This window comes from Pleurodeles waltl, chromosome 4_1, assembly GCF_031143425.1.
Source record: "Pleurodeles waltl isolate 20211129_DDA chromosome 4_1, aPleWal1.hap1.20221129, whole genome shotgun sequence".
NCBI lineage: Eukaryota > Metazoa > Chordata > Amphibia > Caudata > Salamandridae > Pleurodeles > Pleurodeles waltl.
Genome location: NC_090442.1, coordinates 183,909,199 through 183,929,397, shown reverse-complemented (window position 1 = coordinate 183,929,397; position 20,199 = coordinate 183,909,199). Strand labels below are relative to the sequence as shown.

General features: G+C 51.8%; 1 protein-coding gene across 1 annotated transcript in view; it reads right to left on the bottom strand.

Annotated features, from left to right (window-relative positions):
• The window catches only part of LOC138287529 (protein mono-ADP-ribosyltransferase PARP12-like), a 149,395-nt gene that overhangs the window by 113,070 nt on the left and 16,126 nt on the right, over positions 1-20,199 (bottom strand). The gene's annotated exons all lie outside the window — the stretch shown is intronic.

The following is a 20,199-nucleotide window of genomic DNA, read 5'->3' as shown; positions in this document are numbered from 1 at the left end:
CAGGTATACAACAATTCATTTGCTGAAATATAAAGAGTGAAAAATAGATATCAAGAAAACCTTTGCATTTCCAAAATGGGCACAAGAGAAGGTGTTGAGAAGCAGTGATTATTTGCACATCTCTGAATTTGGGGATCCCCATACTAGCATGTGAATTATAGGGCATTTCTCAAAGAGACATCTTTTTTACACACTGTCTTACATTTGGGAGGAAAAAATGTAGAGAAAGACAAGGGGCAATAACACCTGTTTTACTATTCTGTATTCCCCCAAGTCTCCCAATAAATGGTACTTCACTTGCGTGGGTAGGCCTAATGCTTGTGACAGGAAATGCAACATGGACACATCACATTTTTACACTGAAATCTAATGTGTTTTTTGCAAAGTGAATATCTGTAGATTTTGGCCTCTAGCTCAGCCGGCACCCAGGGAAACCTACTGAACCTGTGCATTTTTTAAAACTAGACACCTAGGGAACTCCAGGATGAGGTGACTTGTTTGGCTCCCACCAGGTTCTGTTACCCAGAATCCTTTGCAAACCTCACAATTTGGCCAAAAAAACACTTTTTCCTCACATTTTGGTGACAGACAGTTCTGGAATCTGAGAGGAGCCACAAATTTCGTTCCACCCAGCGTTCCCCCAAGTCTTCCGATAAAAATGGTACCTCACTTGTGTGGGTAGGCCTAGCGCCAGCGTCAGGAAATGCCCCAAAACACAACGTGGACACATCACATTTTCCCAAAGAAAACAGGGCTGTTTTTTTGCAAAGTGCCTAGCTATGGATTTTGGCCTCTTGCTCAGCCAGCACCTAGGGAAACCTACCAAACCTGTACATTTGTTAAAACTAGACAGCTAGGGAAATCCAAGATGGGGTGACTTGTGGGGCTCTCACCAGGTTCTGTTACCCAGAATCCTTTGCAAACCTCAAAATTTGGCCAAACACATTTTCCTCACATTTCGGTGACATAAAGTTCCGGAATCTGAGAGGAGCCACAAATTACCTACCACCCAGCGTTGCCCCTAGTTTTCCGATAAAAATGGTACCTCACTTGTGTGGGTAGGCCTAGTGCCCGCGAAAGGAAATGCCCCAAAACACTATCTGGACACATCAAAATTATCAAACACAAAACTACCTGTTTTTGCTTGGGGCACCTGCGTTTTTGGTCCTGGGCTCAGCAGCCATCTAGGGAAACCTACCAAACCCAGACATTTTTGAAAACTAGACACCCTAGGGAGTCCAGGGAGATGTGACTTGTGTGGCTCCCCCAGTGTTTTCTTACCCAGAATCCTCAGCCACCCACAAATTTAGCTAAAAAGAAAAAAATCTAATTTTTCCCACATTTCTGGGAGGGATCACCTCACTGGGACAAATTTCATGTCGAAATTGAGGGGGAACCAAAGCGGGTCCAAAAGGGCGGTTTGAAAAAAAAACATTTTTAGGCTGACAAGTGCAGCAGAATTTTTATTGGTCTGGATGAGACAATGCTGGGTGGTAGAAATTTTGTGGATTCCTGCAGATTCCGGAAGGTTCCATCACAAAAATGTGGGAAAAATGTGTGATTCCCGGCAAAGTTGGAGGTTTGCAGGGCATTGTGGGTAAGAAAATGGTGCGGGTGCATGTGAACCACACCACCCTAGGATCACCCAGACGTTTAGTTTTCAGAGGTGTATAGGTCTTGTGGATTTTAATACATGGCAGCGTCCCAAAGTCCAAAAAGTGCAGCCCTCACCATTCCAAGTGGGACGATTTTGAGAGTTTGCCAAGCTCTCATGGCCCAAATGTAAACGCAAAACCCAAAATAATCAAATGTCCCCTTGCTTGCCATGGATAAGATGTTTTAGTGTGCGGGGGGGAGAGCTGAAAGACTGTTACCTCCTTCAGTTGGGGTGGGAGCATAACTAGGCCCATACTGGTTGGTAACCACCTCCCTACTATTTATTTTTTTATTCCCTGGCATCAAGTAGACTTTCTGACCCCTCCCCAGGGTGTGGATCGGGGGTAATTGCCCCATCTGCCCACTAGCGGGTAGAACAACTTAGGCCCCATTTATTTGGGGTGGAGGTATGGCCATACCCCCACCCTCTTATTTTGGAAAACAAAATCTTCCCTGGTCTCCGCTGGACTTTCTGCCCCCAAGGGGGCAGATGGGCCTTCCAAAAATTGGCCGATCAGCCCTCATGGCCAACAGTAAGGTGCTCTAATGGGGAGCCACCCTTACCCAAGGGGCTGCCCCCAAAACAAAACACACACATAAACACACACTAATCCCTGCTGCCTTAGTGGTTTCTGCTCCCCCGGGGCAGATCGGCCTAATAGAAATAGGCTGATCTGCACCCAAGGGGAGCAGAAATGGCCTAAAATACCCCCCCCCCAAGGGAGCGACCCTTGCCTAAGGGGTTGTGCTGCCCTTGCGTGAAATTGACACAAAAAAAAAATCCCTGGTGCCCTTGGGGGCAGATTGGCCTAATAAAAATAGGCCGAACTGCGCCCAAGGGCAAAAATGGCCTAAATACAATTGACCCCCAGGGGAGCGACCCTTGCCTAAGGGGTCGCTCCCCATATATATAAAAAAAAAAGTAAACATAAAAAAATATATATCCTTGGTGTCTAGGGGTTTCTGCCCCCCTTGGGGGCAGATCGGACTAATTATAATAGGGCAGAAAAGGCCTAAAAATATGATGCTCCCCTTATGTATAAACGTAAATCAAAAACAAAACTCCCTGGTGTCTAGTTTGGCCTAATAAAAATAGGCCGATCTACCCCCTGGGGGAAGCAGGAATGGGCTAAAAATAATGTGTCCCCCTGGGGAGCGGCCCTTGCCCAAGGGCGTGAAGAAAAAAAAAACTCCCTGGTGTCTAGGGGGCATTTCTGCTGCCTGATCACATCGCGATCAGGCAGCAGAAATGCTGAGAAAGACATCAAAGGAAAGGAAGGCCTTTCCTTTGATGTCTTTCTCGGCCCCTCCACGTGACTAGAGGAGAAATGCAAAAGCATTTCTCCTCCGATCGGCGCTGGCTGAGCTTTCAGCGCGGAGAGGCAGGCCTTTGATGAGGTCAGCGTGCGATTGCGTGCTGATGTCATCAGACACCACAGTGGGGCAGGGGAAGGGTGGGGGTGGAAAGCAAAGAGATTCCCCTTCCATCCTTGCAGTGGGGGCGCCGAGGCGAGGCTCATGGGGGGAGTGAGCAGATCCCAGGATGTAACGGTTACGTCCTTGGCGCCTCAGCGCGGCAGCCAAGGACGTAACCATTATGTTCTTAGCTGCCAAGGGGTTAAGCAATTTAGGAAGGTTTACCGGGGGGCTCTACAGAATAGGAAAAGAGTGATTAGGGAAGAAGCCTGGGCCAATCTAGCCCAAGCAGCTGCAACTAATGATGATATTCTGTTCTGGAATACGGCAAATGCTCCATTATTGAAAGATGATGCAACCCCAAATTTCACCTCTTTTGTTCCATCTAATGTATGGGATGAGCATTTTTCAGACATCTTCAGATCCTCATTGGATGATATAAAGGAAACAGATGGCTCTAAAGAGAGAAACCCCCTAGATATAACTTTGGCAGAAGTTCTTCTCACCATAAACTGTGGTGTAGGGGGCAAAGCACCAGGGCCAGATGGTGTCCCAGTCGACGCCTTTAAGGCAAAAAGAGAACTCTGGGGCCCCATTCTGACTTGTGTACTTAATGCAGCTGTGGAGTGTATGACCCCCACTAGTTGGGCTGACTCAATTATAGTCTCTATATTTAAGAAGGGGGATATCGGACCCTAAGTGCTACCACCCAATTTCGCTACTGGACTCTTCAGCAAAATTGATGAGGAGGGTCCTCTTACAAAGATTGGAGCAGTGGGCTGATGACAATTCTATAATGACCGATATCCAGTATGGGTTTAAAAAAGGGCTGGGTACAGTGGAGCAGAGTGTTAATTTAGACCTACTTGTTGGAACATACACAAAGGCTAAGCCTGGCTCATTATATCTATGCTTTGCTGACCTTATCAGTGCTTTAGATTTGGTGGACCACTCAATATTATGGCAAACTTTAATCTCGCTAGGGGCACCAATGAACATTGTTAGCTTTTTGGCTAGTTTATTCAGGAAGCTGACTGCTAAAATGCACTTTGGACCCAATGGGGAATGTACTAGTTCCTTTAAAGATAAGAAGGGAATAAGACAGTGCTATGTCCTGGCCCTGTTACTTTTTTCACTCTATATTAACGGGGCAGACGGTGCCCTTAGGTCACCAGACGTCCAGTTCCTATACCACTTTACGCAGATGAGGCTGTTTTAAAGTCTAGAACAGCAGTAGGCCTACAGAGGCTGATGAATGCTTTCATTGCTTCCATGGAATTAAAGAGACTGGCGATTAATACCACTAAGACCTTTGTTATGACATAGGGAAGAGGTCCCCAGAAGGATCAAATCTTTTTTATTAAAGGTTCTCAAATTAAGAGGGTCCAATCTTTTAATTATCTGGGTGTATAATTTACCATTGAGGGTGTATGCTGTACATATATGCAAGGTGCTAGCCTAAAAATGAGCATGGTCTGTGAAGGTATTTTTAGATTTGCGCATAAGCTTGGTAGCCGCCCCATTAAAGAAATGATTAATATTTATCAAGCTAAAGCACTGTCTACTGCTACATACGGAGGAGGTATTTGGGGTTATGCGAAGAGTGGGCCCCTTCAGGTAGAGGAGAATACCTTCCTCGAGCGCCTGCCGAGTATTCCCTCCCCGGTTTCAACATACATTACTCATAAGGAGGTTGGGCTTAACCACCTAGAAGATCGATTGTTACTACCACCAGTTTTACTTTTCCATGCAATTTGGTTTAAGCTAGAAACAAGTTTTACGAATACTGCTATTAAGGATTGTCTCGCCCTTGATTACTGTTGTAATATCCATTGGCTTTCTTATATTAATAAGAGACTAAAGAATTTCTGTGGACCTGTCACCTGGGAACTGCCTAATGGTGCATTACATCTGCAAAAACGTAAGCTGAAAGCCATCTTGCTGAATCATATATGTGAAAAACAGGCGATTATGGAAGGGGGGAAAGTGACGATCCACTCATATACGATGTACTCACATAGTGAAGGCTTCCAACCCTACCTGTCTATGGTTATACGCCCTCAGCACCGATTCGTTTTAACAAGGGTGCGGATGGGAATCGTGCATCATATAGTGGCTTTCCCTGCTATGAAACAAAGGCCTGGAGAAATGACTCCCTGCCCATGTGATGGGACTCTAAAGCAAAGCACTGAGCACTTTATTGTTTTTTGTGGACCGTATGACGGGGTGAGACGATTTTATTTGAAACCTTTATTTTTAAGGAACAAAATAAGAAACTATAAATCTGTTTTAAAGTTTCTAAACACCTTGACAGATGTATCTCTCTGCTTTAGTACTGCATAGTTTATATGGGCTGCAGTAAACATAAGGAAGAGCACTGTTCTTTAAGCTGGAATGAATACTGTGCCTGGGTATCCGATTCTTATTTGTTTTGTATAATGAAGAATGATGTATGTAAATGATTCGAAACAATATTAGTTATTGTATTTATTGATGATATGTATATATTGCTCTTTTATGGTCAACTTGTTTGTACAGAACAAAGAAAGAACTGACTGACTGAACAGTGCACCCATGTAAGAATAGCTATCTGTGAAGAAGACAGTTTAAAAAAAAAAAGTCTATCAAATAAAGCAACAGGCTTCATTCGGCCACTATCCCAAAATAAAAGTGAAAGTGAATGATCACCCAATAACCTTCATTATAGACAGTGTGCATTGATTAACATCATGCCGGTAGCAAAGTTTAACAGCCTGTTCCCTTTGCCTCACCTCACTCCATCAGCCATGAAGGTGTACACGTGAGCCACTTCTGAGCCACAACAAACTCAAGGGTCATTCCCATCAACAATAAGACAAAAAAGGACATTGTGCCAGCCACCATGCATGTTCTACAAGGAACTTCGTTGAGTGCTTGTTTGCTCAGTTTTGCCACTGCTATTGACATGGGTTTGATGTCCCTCAACTACAACCTTGATATTCCATCTGAGATCACAAGCTCATTCCCATCATTATTCCATGGCCTGGGAAAACTCAAGAAAATTAAAGTACAACTTCATATCAATGAGGATGTTCGCCGTATTGCTCAGCGACACCGCAGAGTTGCTTTTCATCTGCAAAAGGTACTGGAGACAGTAACCAGGATGTACGCATCTGCATTGATATGCGCCAAGCAAACAAAGTCATTGAAAAGGAAAGACATCCTAGTCCTCATGTAGTGGAAAGGATCACACAGCTAAAACGGAGCTAAAGTATTTTCCCATCGTGACCTGAAACAAGGGACACCATCAACTCAGGCTGGAGGAAAACTGCAGGTACATTAGCACCTTTTCAACTCATGTTAGTTTGTTCAGATATAGGAGACTGAGAGCCTGGGTTAGAGTTTGGTGGATGGGAATACCCTGTAACAAATGTGACAGATACCCCGTCGACCGTATTACGATTCCATGATATCCTATGGACATCGTAATACGGCGGACCCAATATCAATCACGTTTGTGATGGATTAACCCATCTGCCAAACTGTAAATCAGGCCCTACGTTTTGGAGTATCTTCGGCTGATGAGATATTTCAGGATGTTATTTGCAGAGTAATTAAACCTGTTACACATGCTTTCAATTTTACAGTGATGATATACTGTTTTTAAGAAAACATGGGAAAAACACAGTAAAGCCTTACCCCAAGTGTGCCAGTTACTTGTTGAAGCAGGTCTCACTCTGAATGCAGCAACGTTTGAATTTCACAAAACCAAACTCAAGTTTTTTGGGCACATATTCTCTGATGGGGGAATGACTCCAGACCCAGACAAGGTGCAAGCACTGCCGTCCGCTTGCCCCCCTCAAAATATTACCATGCTGCAATCTTTTGATCAAGATACATTTGCAACTTTGCCACAGTAAGCGCCCCTTTGAGAGACTTGACAAAGGGAAATGTATTGTTTCAGGGGTCTCCTGAATGTGAACAGAGCTTCAAAGAGATAAAACACGCAATTGAAAACGCAACTGAGGTGGCTTACTTTGACCGCAAACTACACACTGAAATAACAGTTGATGCAAGTCCGGTAGGGCTGGGGGTGATTCTTGCCCAAAACAGTGTTTGCTCGAATGCTCAGAGACACATTGTAGCCTATGCCAGTCGAAGTTTGTCTGAAACAGAAAGTGTCTATTATTAGCTGTAAAAAAGAGAGTCTGGCTGTAGTGGTGGCTTGTGAACATTTTCATGTATTCCTCTATGGAAAGCGGTTCATGGACGTAAAGGATCACCAGCTACTGCTCATAATTTTTGTAAACAGGAACACTAAGATGCCCCCTTGCATCAAGGGGTGAGGGTTGAGATTGCAAGAGTACAGCTATGAAATCCTACACAAACCATGGAGGATCAAAACCCGGCAGACTACTTTCATGAGTGCCGCTACATCGTCATAGCTTTACATCCAAGGCGGCTAAGGCCTATCTCAACTTCATTGTGAATTCCAGCATGCCAGCAGCTCGCTCAGTGGAACAAATAATTACTGGTATCAATGCTAATCATAACATGATTAGCCATCAAAAAAATTATTGCTATCCAATAATGGAGAAGAAACACCTAGCCTACTGCCAATGATGTAGAATTTCAAAAGTTCAAAAATGTACAGGATGAGTTGTCAGTTACGCAGGAGGGTGGAATACTCCAAGGATCCAGAATTGTCATACATGAGAGCCTAAGTCAGAGGGTCATTGAGTTGACACATGAAGGACATTATAGCATTGTAGCTACCAATAGGGTGCTATGCGATTGGGTGTGGCTCCCTCGGCTAGATGAGCGAGTGGAGAAGAAGCTAAAATCATGCCAGATTTGCAATTATTTGTCTCCTAAGGTAACACAGCACCTAGTGACAATGTCTGACCTTGCTGCGGGTGCTTTTGTAGGCCAGCCTGGGAGAGGGTTGCCTTTGATTTCTTAGAGCCTTTAGGAAATGGACACCATCTCATGGTAGTCATCAATGAGTATTCACTGTTTCTTTTAGTGAAAGATCTGGCTTCGACAACCCATGACAAAGTGCTAGAATGGCTTGATGACTTCTTTGTGGCTTGGGGTATCCCAGAAATCCGACAGTGTCCCACCCTTCAAAAGCAGATAATTCAGAGAATTTCTTGTCCAATTCAACGTGAAACACCCAAAAAGTACACTTCTCTGGCCACAAGCTAATAGTGTAGTTGAATGTTTCATGGGCACTCGAGAGAAATTCAACGAGCGTCCATAAAACAAGTCGACCTGAATCAAACCCTGTACTAGGCCCTTCTGGCCTATCGATCAACTCTTCATTCCATATCAGCCATCTTGCTATTTGGGAGAGAAATCAGAACTAAACTACCTCAATGGACCCCGGATCGATCAGTGAACACTGACATGGTTCAAGTCTGACACGATCCAGAAAAGGAAAATTAAGAGGTATGCAGATCAGCTTTGCAATGCCCACAAGACTGTCTTTGGCAAAGGAGACTGGGTATTATTTCAAGCAGAAGAGCAAACAGAAAACAGACACTCTGTTTACAGCGGAACCTCTGCAGGTTGTGGCGCGAAAGGGAACAAATGGTGACAGCACATTGTCCTGAGCAGACCATCAGTCGGGATAGCTCACATTTCAAGCACCTGTCACGGCCTTTGTTGAACCCTGAAACCATGTGTGAGGCAACATCGCCAACCAGCCAGATTCAAGTGCCTGAAACTGAGTAGTCACTGCCTGATCAGAGTGAACCTCAATCATCACAGGCCACCCGAGCTGGCCGATAAGTGTGAACGCCTCGCCGGCTAATTGAAGAGATGTGATCTTATGATGCTTGCCACTTTTTATTTAACGAAGGGGGAGATGTAGCATATTTATTGCATACACATGAGGACCCTCATGGTTCTGGGGCAGACTTTAGACAGGAATTGCGCCATGCGCTGGGAGGTGTTAAGGTGTGGTTAAAAAAGAGTGTGATGTATTGTTTCAGTTTATTGAGTGTATGCTGAGGAATAAATTTGTGTTTACTGCACTTCCTGGGTGGCGTACCTTATTTGCATGGTCCCGGGCTGGAGAAGACACTACATTAACTATGTTCACTGTGTACGGCACAGGAGAGAGTCCCTTGAGCCTCCTGCATGCTTATGTAGAGCTTGCATCACCACCTATACAAATACCATTTATTAATATTATAAACTCCACTGAATAAGTGCCTGAGCCCACCTCAGACTAAATGACCGCCTTTTGGTTGACTTTAGGACCCATATTAATGAGAGACAAGAGCTAAACCAGAGCACCACCTTCTCTCTCTACCCTCTAAGGCAGTTCTGCACAAATTAGGAGAGAAGCAACATCCTTCTAACCGCAGTAGTACAGCAAGGGCAAAGAACTGTATGTATGTGTTTCGAGATGTATGTGTTTCGGCTTTAACTGAAACTGCAGTTGAAAATAAACAGCAAACTGGAAAGTGAAATATAGTATAATTACTGCAGTTTACTGCAGCCCAGCTAGACTTCACAGAACTGATCCATTGAGAGCCTGTAAGCTGCCTAATGTGATTGAATCCTCGTGGTTATATGCTTTACTCCTTTCAGTGGGATGCTGAAATAGTTTTCTTGTTAAATCAGTCAAGGCCAGTGACATAACACATGAAGTACTCGCCTCCCTTGCATTTGACATTGCTCTATGGCTGAGGTGCACTAGTTGATCCATCTAGTTTGCTTCATTCGCTTTACATTAACTGTGCCCAGGCCTATATGCTTCTGTACCCAAATTTCTTCTGTTATTTACAGCGGTGTACCAGAAAATGACGCCCTGCACCACCTGCAGAGTGTGATGAGGAGCCTCTGAATCACCCATAGCTCACAGATATTCATTGGCTTTGGACTGAATGGACTCCCCTGAAAGATTGGAGCCCCCGAAGGGTTATGCCCCAGTTATGTCATCACACTTGGGGGGTCATTCTGACCTTGGCGGTAAAAGGGCCATACCGCCGGTCAGAACTCCGCCATACTACCGCCGCGGCCGCGGTAAACCGCCACGGTCATTCTGACTACCAACTGTGAATCTGCCAAAAACCCGACATCCAAGGAAGGCCGCCTCATCAGCGGGCCGCGGAAAACTGGAGATGACCAAACCTCCACCGCCACGCCAACACAAACACGCCCATGCCATTCTGACCCACCAATCCATGCGGCGGTCTTTCAACCGCGGTATTCCATTGGCGGTACACACCGCCGCACTCAAAATACACACACAGCTCCAAAACACTGCCACATTGGGCAATTTGAAATACACACACCTGACACACATACCAACAACACTCCCACACATCCATACAACTATAAAACACACACCCACATCACCCACAAACCCCTACGACCGAAGATCAGAGACGAAGGAGAGAGAGACACATCACAGAATAGAGAGCTACATCACACAGAGGCACACTACACCATCACACACACCACATAGAAGCACAAAGCACCACACACCAACACACTCATCACCATATATACCACCCCACACCTCATCCACACCACCCCATGGCACCCCAAAGGCACCCACGCTTTTCGGACCAAGAACTCCGGGTCATGGTGGAGGAAATCATAAGAGATGAACCGCAGCTCTTCGGCTCACAGGTGCAGCACACCACTATAGCCAGGAAGGCGGAGCTATGGCAGCGGATCGTGGACAGGGTCAACGCGGTGGGACAGCATCCCAGAAATCGAGACGACATCCGCAAACGCTGGAACGACTTAAGGGGAAAGGTGCGCTCGATGGTCTCGCGACACAACATCGCAGTGCAGAAGACTGGCGGGGGACCCCCACCCACTCCACCCGAATTCACAGCATGGGAGCAAGAGGTACTAAACATCCTGCATCCTGATGGCCTCGCTGGAGTACACGGAGGAATGGACTCTGGTAAGTACAATCTCAACTACTTCACCCCCCCCCCAGCATGCTAACCCCCACCACCACCCTCACCCCCAACCCCCCATCACATATCCTCCCTGAGAATGTCTCTCCAGCACAACCCACCCAACACCAACCCCTGCATGCCCCCACAAACTATGGACACCCATCACCCAAGCATGACCACTGCACATCCCCCCCCCCCCAAAACACCCCCACAACACCTCCCCCAAGGGAATGGCAGCACTGGGGGACAAGGGCACCAATCAATGGCACGCAATAGCACACACAGAAACAATAACCATACTCTCTTACCCCATGCAGGACCCGAACGCCAACACACCGGCCAGGAGGGTCCAGAAATGTCCATCCCCCCCCGGAAGAGGCCCCCAGTGATGACAGCAGCTCTGTCGACCTGGAACCTGATGACCAGCCCGGACCATCGGGGACCTCTGGACAGTGGGTTCCCCACACACAGGCCACAGCAGACCCAACCCCCTCTGGGACCAACAGCACAGCTCCCACCCAGCGGGCCCATGCCTCTGTCTCTAGGACAGGTCAATCAGCGGTGTGTCTGCCACTACAGGGCACCCAGGCTAACCCACCACCCCAACAACAACAGGGACCTGGGGGCAGTGGTAGTGGGCAGACCGTCCAGGGGACAGAGGCCCAGGGAAACAGGGCAACTCGGAGGGCTGCTGTGCGACAGGGGGGGGAGGAGAGGCCCAGGGAACCCACTCTCCAAGAGGCCCTCACCACCATCATGGCAGCCTACCACCACTCCCAAGAGACGATGGCGACGGTACTGGCCAGGTTCCAGGAGATCCAGGCACAGCAGGAGGAACGCTACATGGGGTTCACCAATCAACTCACCAACATCTCTACCGCTATGGGGAGCATAGTCCAGGCCCTCAACCGTATAGAAGACACGTTGCGGGACCGTGTGGCACCACACAGGGCCCCTGTCACTAGCCAGGAACAGCCTACCACCTCCGCCGGCGCTAGTGGATAGGAGGCCCCACCACAACGACAGGCCACCAGAACCCCACCTCCTGCTGAAGAACAACCACCCGCAAGAGGAGCCTGAGATCAAAAAAATCGACAGAGTAGGATGTCAAGACCCCCGCCAGCATGAGACACCCCCTGAAGTCATCCCACTGTCCCACATTGCCACCCTGTCCAACCTTGAACTGCCCCTGCTCCATCCTTCCACAGGCATATGGACAATGCACCTGTGAGACTGAGAACTGGACTCTGCCATGGCCATTACTCCACCCCCACCCATCACCGTGTTTATATCATGTACCATTATCTAGCACAAAAAATAAATCACTCAATGCACTGAAATCAAACAGGAGTCAGGCTGTATTATTTACAAATGTATAACACATTACCGATCAATTATGTTCTGTTAACTTTGTGCTGAACACATACCGAGATCAATAAGCATTAGTCCATGGGCTAACCAAGCAGTAGTCACGGAGTGGGTCATACAGCACTGAAAAGGGAAGGGAAAATCAAACATCAGTTTAAAAGAACTGGGGGGTCATAGACAAAGCTGAGAAGCAGGAGGCTTGCAGGAAAAGTAAAATGGCGTGCTTGATTCTTACCTGTGTGCTACTGAAAATACTTTTGGATAACTCTGTCCCTGTTGTCTGTGTCGTCCTCTGAGTCTTCCTCCTCTTCACTCTCCGCAGGCTCCACAGCTGCTTCAACACCACCATCTGGACCATCCTCCTGCAGGAAAGGCACCTGACGTCGCAATGCCAGATTGTGAAGCATACAGCAGGCCACGATGATCTGGCACACCTTCTTTGGTGAGTACATCAGGGATCCCCCTGTCATATGCAGGCACCTAAAGCTGGCCTTCAGGAGCCCAAAGGTCCTTTCTATGATCCTCCTAGTTCGCCCATGGGCCTCATTGTACCGTTCCTCAGCCCTGGTCCGGGGATTCCTCACTGGGGTCAATAGCCAAGGCAGGTTGGGGTAACCAGAGTCACCTATTAGCCACACACGTTGTCTCTGTAGCTGTTCCATCACATAAGGGATGCTGCTATTACGCATCACATACGCGTCATGCACTGACCCAGGGAACATGGCATTCACATGGGAGATGTACTGGTCAGCCAAACAGACCACCTGGACGTTCATAGAATGGTAACTTTTCCTGTTTCTGTACACCTGCTCATCGTCTTTTGGGGGGACTAAGGCTACATGGGTCCCATCAATGGCACCAATGATGTTGGGAATATGTCCAAGGGCATAAAAATCACCCTTCACAGTGGCCAAATCAACCTCCTCAGGGAATATAATGTAACTCCGCATGTGTTTCGTCAGGGCAGACAACACTCTAGACAAAACTTTGGAAAACATAGGCTGAGACATTCCAGATGACATGACCACTGTTGTCTGGAATGAGCCACTTGCAAGAAAATGGAGGACTGACAGAACCTGCACCAGAGGGGGAATTCCTGTGGGTTGGCGGATGGGGGACATCAGGGCTGGCTCCAGCTGGGCACACAGTTCATGGATAGTGGCACGGTCAAGTCGGTATCGTAGTATGATGTGGCGTTCTTCCATTGTCGACAGGTCCACCAGCGGTCGGTACACGCGAGGATTCATCCTTCTCCTCGCAAGTCCCAGCGGACGGTGCCTAGGAATGACAACATGGAGCACAGAGTCAAGCCAATCACTGGTACGTTCACCACAGCTTGCATAGCACACGGTTATCTATGTTTTGAAAGGCGTGTATGTGTGGCAATGCAAGGCCTAGGCCTGTGTGTCGCAGTAGAAATTATGCCATGTAGGCCCTTGAAATGGCGGCTGCCTGACCTGTGAAGTGGGACAATGGGATGTGAGGTCAATGCGCAGGCGGAGCACACCGTGGCGGTAGGCGGTCGAAGACCGCTACACGGAGCCGCATTGGTTAACATTGAATGCTATGGGTTTCAGGAGCCAATGACGATGTGCGCCGGCGGTAGCGGTACGCACCGCCGCGGGCGTGACCGCCATTTTCTATCTGCCTAATCACTCGAGACCTGATCATCCACAGGAGAGGACCTATACTGCAAGTGCTGCTGTGACCTCGGTCTGGAAGTGACAATGGCTGCTGCGACTGGGGAAAGGGCCCCTGCCTTCACGTCTGAAGAGTTGGAGAAGCTCGTGGATGGGGTCCTCCCCCAGTATGCGTTACTCTACGGTCCTCCAGACCAACAGGTAAGTACACCGGGTGCACATGGAATGGGCGATGCCTGTGTGGAGTGGGGTGGATGTAAGTTGGTGGGGTGGGGGGCGAATGAGGAGTGCAACGCACGACAGATGAGAGCATGTGCCATATGGCAAGGTTGGGGAGGGGGGCCAATCACATCTAACATGCAGTAAGTTGATGAATGTTTCCTTCCCACCCTGTACATGTCACATAGGTCAGCGCCCATCAGAAAGTCGAGATTTGGCGTGCCATCGCCAAGGAAGTCCGGGCCCTGGGGGTCCACGTCAGACGGGGCACCCACTGCCGCAAGAGGTGGGAGGACATCCGCCGCGGAACCAGGAAGACCGCCGAGTCACTGCTGGGGATGGCCTCCCAACCTAGGAGGGGTGCCAGTCTTACCCTGACCCCCCTGATGTCCCGGATCCTGGCGGTGGCCTACCCTGATTTGGATGGGCGCTTGAGAGCATCACAGCAGACACAAGGGGGTGAGTATCAGCACATTCTGCTATCTTTCTGCGGAGTGGAGGCGTCTGGGTGGGGGAGGAGGGTTGTGGGTGACATTAGGCCAGGGCGCTTTCTGTAGTGTAGTCCTCTCCCTTAGGCATGGCCCTGTGCTCCCGGCCCCCACCTCTGTAGGGTGACAAGTACAGCTATTGATGGTCCAGCCTCACACATCTGCGCGTTTGTCCTCTCTTGACCTGTTGTCTTAGTCAGAAGTACTGAGTAGTGTACCCCGAATGCGCGGCTTAGTGCATGAGGCTCCTGTGTCTGTCCTCTCCGCCAACGGTGTTGACATTGCATGCACTCAACCTGGTCTTCTTTTTTCTCCCCCCCCCTTCTTCTTCATCTTCTTGTGCATGTGTGCATTAGCATCATCAGGCGGAGGAGATTTGGCATCGGAGCACGAGGGTGCTGCAAGTCACAAGGCCCCGGTGGGCCCAGGAACAGACACTGAGGGCACCAGTGATCCGGAGGGCGAGGGGAGCACCACAACGGGGACCGGTGGTGAGAGCAGCGACACAGACACGTCCTCGGATGGGTGCTCCCTAGCGGTGGCGGAAACATCCGGGACCCCCGCCTCTACAGGTACAGCCGCCACCCAGTGCACCAGCCCCGCCCTCCCTGCTGCCCCTCAGCCTACGCTCCGTGCCCGCTCGCCCAGGAAGGCGGGCGTCTCCTTCGCCCCAGGCACCTCAGCCCCTGCCCCTGTCACCCCTGCTGCCCTCATTGACCTTGTGAGGACGCTCATTGTTGGGCAGACTACCCTTTTGAATGCCATCCAGGGGGTAGAAAGGGAGGTGCATCGGAGCAATGCCTACCTGGAGGGCATTCATTCGGGTCAGGCTGCCCATCAACGATCGTTCACTGCTCTGGCCTCAGCACTGACGGCAGCCATTGTCCCTGTTTCCAGCCTCCCTCTTCTGACTGCCTCCGGCCTGTCTCTGTCTCCTGTTCCTCAGCCTATCCCATCCACACCATCTGACCAGCCTGCACACACCTCAACACCCAAGGGCAGCTCATCCAGACACAAGCACCACAGATCCCACAAACACTCACCCAAGCAACACCCAGATGCAGACATTCCAACAGTCACTGCCACCCCTGTGTCCCCCTCCTCCTCGTCTCCCTCCTCCCTCCCTGTGACGTCTACACTCACACCTGCATGCACACCAACATCAGCCAGTGCTTCCATCACCACCACACCCTCCTGTACAGTCCGCACGCGTGCAGTCACCACCCCCACTGCCATTTACACGTCCCCTGTGTCCTCTCCCACTGTGTCTGTCACCCCCTCTTCCAAGACACACAAACGCAGGCAGCCACCCACCCAACAGCCATCCACCTCACGACAGCCTACAGCACCAGCACCTTCACCCAATGACAGCACACCTGACTCTCCTACAACCACATCCTCTTCCTCCACTCCCATCACCACTCCTCCTACCCTTTACCTTGGCCCTAAAAAAGTTTTCCTGGCTAATCTTGACCTCTTTCCCTCCGATGACCTACCCCCTCCATCTGCAAAGAGTCCCAAGAGCACCACAGCCACCACCAGCCCAGCTTCGGGTGTCACTGTTGTGCATGGGTTCTGGAGTCCACCCTTCGCCAGCAGTGACACCTCCATCAGCAGCAAGGACACATCCAGCCCCCCCCCCCGGCAAGAGGACCAGGAAACACAAGGGCCGCCGTGCGAGGACTGACACGGCTGCCCCCAAGGAGCAAACTTCGCCCACTTCACCAGCCACATCATCTAGGGGAGGCAAGGGCCCGAGAGCCCCATCTAAGGAGCGTAAGGGCAGCAGGGCGGAGAAGTCAGGCAGCAGGAGCGCGGAGCAGGTGGGCCCCACATGCCACATCCCAGCTGGAAAGGAGGACACCAAAGGGCCCAGGACTCCGTCCCCGAAGGGTCCAGAAGCATCACGGTCGGAGGGCGACTGAGCAGGGAGTCCAGGCCAGGTCTGGCTCCCTTGACCTACTGGATGTGCACCGCTGAACAGGGCCCGCCGTGGAGAAGAGCACCGCTGAACAGGGCCCCGCCGTGGAGAAGAGCACCGCTGAACAGGGCCCGCCGTGGAGAAGAGCACCGCTGAACAGGGCCCGCCGTGAAGATAGGCACCGCTGAACAGGGCCCCGCTGTGAAGATAGGCACCGCTGAACAGGGCCCGCCGTGAAGATAGGCACCGCTGAACAGGGCCCGCCGTGAAGATAGGCACCGCTGAACAGGGCCCCGCCGTGAAGATAGGCACCGCTGAACAGGGCCCCGCCGTGAAGATAGGCACCGCTGAACAGGGCCCCGCCGTGAAGATAGGCACCGCTGAACAGGGCCCCGCCGTGAAGATAGGCACCGCTGAACAGGGCCCCGCCGTGAAGATAGGCACCGCTGAACAGGGCCCCGCCGTGAAGATAGGCACCGCTGAACAGGGCCCCGCCGTGAAGATAGGCACCGCTGAACAGGGCCCCGCCGTGAAGATAGGCACCGCTGAACAGGGCTCGCCGTGAAGATAGGCACCGCTGAACAGGGCCCGCCGTGAAGATAGGCACCGCTGAACAGGGCTCGCCGTGGAGAAGAGCACCGCTGAACAGGGCCCGCCGTGAAGATAGGCACCGCTGAACAGGGCCCCGCCGTGAAGATAGGCACCGCTGAACAGGGCCCGCCGTGGAGAAGAGCACCGCTGTACAGGGCCCCGCTGTGGAGAAGAGCACCGCTGAACAGGGCCCGCCGTGGAGAAGAGCACCGCTGAACAGGGCCCGCCGTGAAGATAGGCACCGCTGAACAGGGCCCCGCCGTGAAGATAGGCACCGCTGAACAGGGCCCCGCCGTGAAGATAGGCACCGCTGAACAGGGCCCGCCGTGGAGAAGAGCACCGCTGAACAGGGCCCGCCGTGAAGATAGGCACCGCTGAACAGGGCCCCGCCGTGAAGATAGGCACCGCTGAACAGGGCCCGCCGTGGAGAAGAGCACCGCTGAACAGGGCCCCGCCGTGGAGAAGAGCACCGCTGAACAGGGCCCGCCGTGGAGAAGAGCACTGCTGAACAGGGCCCCGCCGTGGAGAAGAGCACCGCTGAACAGGGCCCGCCGTGAAGATAGGCACCGCTGAACAGGGCCCCGCCGTGAAGATAGGCACCGCTGAACAGGGCCCGCCGTGGAGAAGAGCACCGGTGAACAGGGCCCCGCCGTGAAGATAGGCACCGCTGAACAGGCCCCGCCGTGCAGAAGAGCACCGCTCCGCTGGGCCCCGCGGTCTCAAGCACCGCTCCGCTGGGCCCCGCCGTCTCAAGCACCGCTCCGCTGGGCCCTTCCTCTCAAGCACCGCTCCGCTGGGCCCCGCGGTCTCAAGCACCGCTCCGCTGGGCCCTTCCTCTCAAGCACCGCTCCGCTGGGCCCTTCCTGTCAAGCACCGCTCCGCTGGGCCCCGCCGTCTCAAGCACCGCTCCGCTGGGCCCCGCCGTCTCAAGCACCGCTCCGCTGGGCCCCGCCGTCTCAAGCACCGCTCCGCTGGGCCCCGCCGTCTCAAGCACCGCTCCGCTGGGCCCCGCCGTCTCAAGCACCGCTCCGCTGGGCCCTTCCTCTCAAGCACCGCTCCGCTGGGCCCCGCGGTCTCAAGCACCGCTCCGCTGGGCCCTTCCTGTCAAGCACCGCTCCGCTGGGCCCCGCCGTCTCAAGCACCGCTCCGCTGGGCCCTTCCTCTCAAGCACCGCTCCGCTGGGCCCCGCCGTCTCAAGCACCGCTCCGCTGGGCCCTTCCTCTCAAGCACCGCTCCGCTGGGCCCCGCGGTCTCAAGCACCGCTCCGCTGGGCCCTTCCTCTCAAGCACCGCTCCGCTGGGCCCTTCCTGTCAAGCACCGCTCCGCTGGGCCCCGCCGTCTCAAGCACCGCTCCGCTGGGCCCCGCCGTCTCAAGCACCGCTCCGCTGGGCCCTTCCTCTCAAGCACCACTCCGCTGGGCCCCGCGGTCTCAAGCACTGCTCCGCTGGGCCCTTCCTCTCAAGCACCGCTCCGCTGGGCCCTTCCTGTCAAGCACCGCTCCGCTGGGCCCCGCCGTCTCAAGCACCGCTCCGCTGGGCCCCGCCGTCTCAAGCACCGCTCGGCTGGGCCCTTCCTCTCAAGCACCGCTCCGCTGGGCCCCGTGGTCTCAAGCACCGCTCCGCTGGGCCCTTCCTCTCAAGCACCGCTCCGCTGGGCCCCGCCGTCTCAAGCACCGCTCCGCTGGGCCCTTCCTGTCAAGCACTGTTTATGGTTCACTGTGCCCACCATGCCTCCTCCTTGAGCAGTGGGCACTGTCATCCACCAGATGGACTGTGGCTTTGCACTCCCCAGGATGGTGAAGTGGGCAACCCACCCACTGTAGAGACTTGAGAGACTGTGGCTTTGCACTCCCCAGGATGGTGAAGTGGGCAACCCACCCACTGTAGAGACTTGAGAGACTGTGGCTTTGCACTCCCCAGGATGGTGAAGTGGGCAACCCACCCACTGGAGAGACTTGAGAGACTGTGGCTTTGCACTCCCCAGGATACATCAATGGGCATGGTGGCCCCTTCGTGGATCTGGCGTCGTGGACTCATGTGGCTGTGGTGCCTCCCCCTTCCCTTCCCCCTGAGGTGCCTGTAATTTTTTCATCAGATGCCCCTGCAGTGTTCTCTCCAAAGGACTCAGGTCTCCTGTGTGGGCTTTGCCCTTGTGTCGCTACACTGTAGCCCACGGACTGTTCCATTTAACTTTCATGTACAGCACTAATTGCCTCGGTTCTCCATGGCAGTGTATATAGTATCATTTTGTTATGGATATTTTGCGTAGTTGACCGCTCCATATCAGAGTCTATTTTTTATATAAATTTTTCGTCCCAATTTATTTCTGTCTTTGCATTCTTAAGGGGGGTTTGGGTGGTGTCACTGTGCATTGTTGCTCTGCATTAGTGTGTACATAGTTTGTGGGGGGGGGGGTCGCATATGTGTGTGCCGTAAGCTTCCCTCCTCCCCCCTCCCGTGTGTCGTAGGTGCAGTACTCACCGTTGTCGTCTGCGCCGGAGTTCGTACTCGTGGTAGATGAGAAGGTAGACGAGAGCAGGTAGGATGTTTAATTTGGGTTCCATGCTGTCCTCCTTCCTCGTGGAGTGTGTTTTGGTGCGCGTTTTCCCGTTCGTAGTCTGTTTCCGCCGTGTTTTTATCGGCGGTGCTCCCGCCCCGGAAAAGGTGGCGGATTGGTGAGTTGTGATAGTGTGGGCGGTACATTGTCTGCCGCCTGCCTGTTGGCGGTGACCGCCACGCTGTTTGTCTGCACCGCCGCGGCGGTCGGAGTGTTAATGTGGCGGGCTGTGTTGGCGGTTCCCGCCAGGGTCAGAATTCAATTTTTTCGACCGCCGGCCTGTTGGCGGGTTGGCCGCTGCTTTATCACCGACCGCCAGGGTTAGAATCACCCCCTTGGTTTCTAGATATGTTTTTATATTGTACAAGATAGAGTCGTCATGTCACTAGAATAGGTTGCAAACTATCCTTATCACACTGTTATAACTTCGCTCTTGA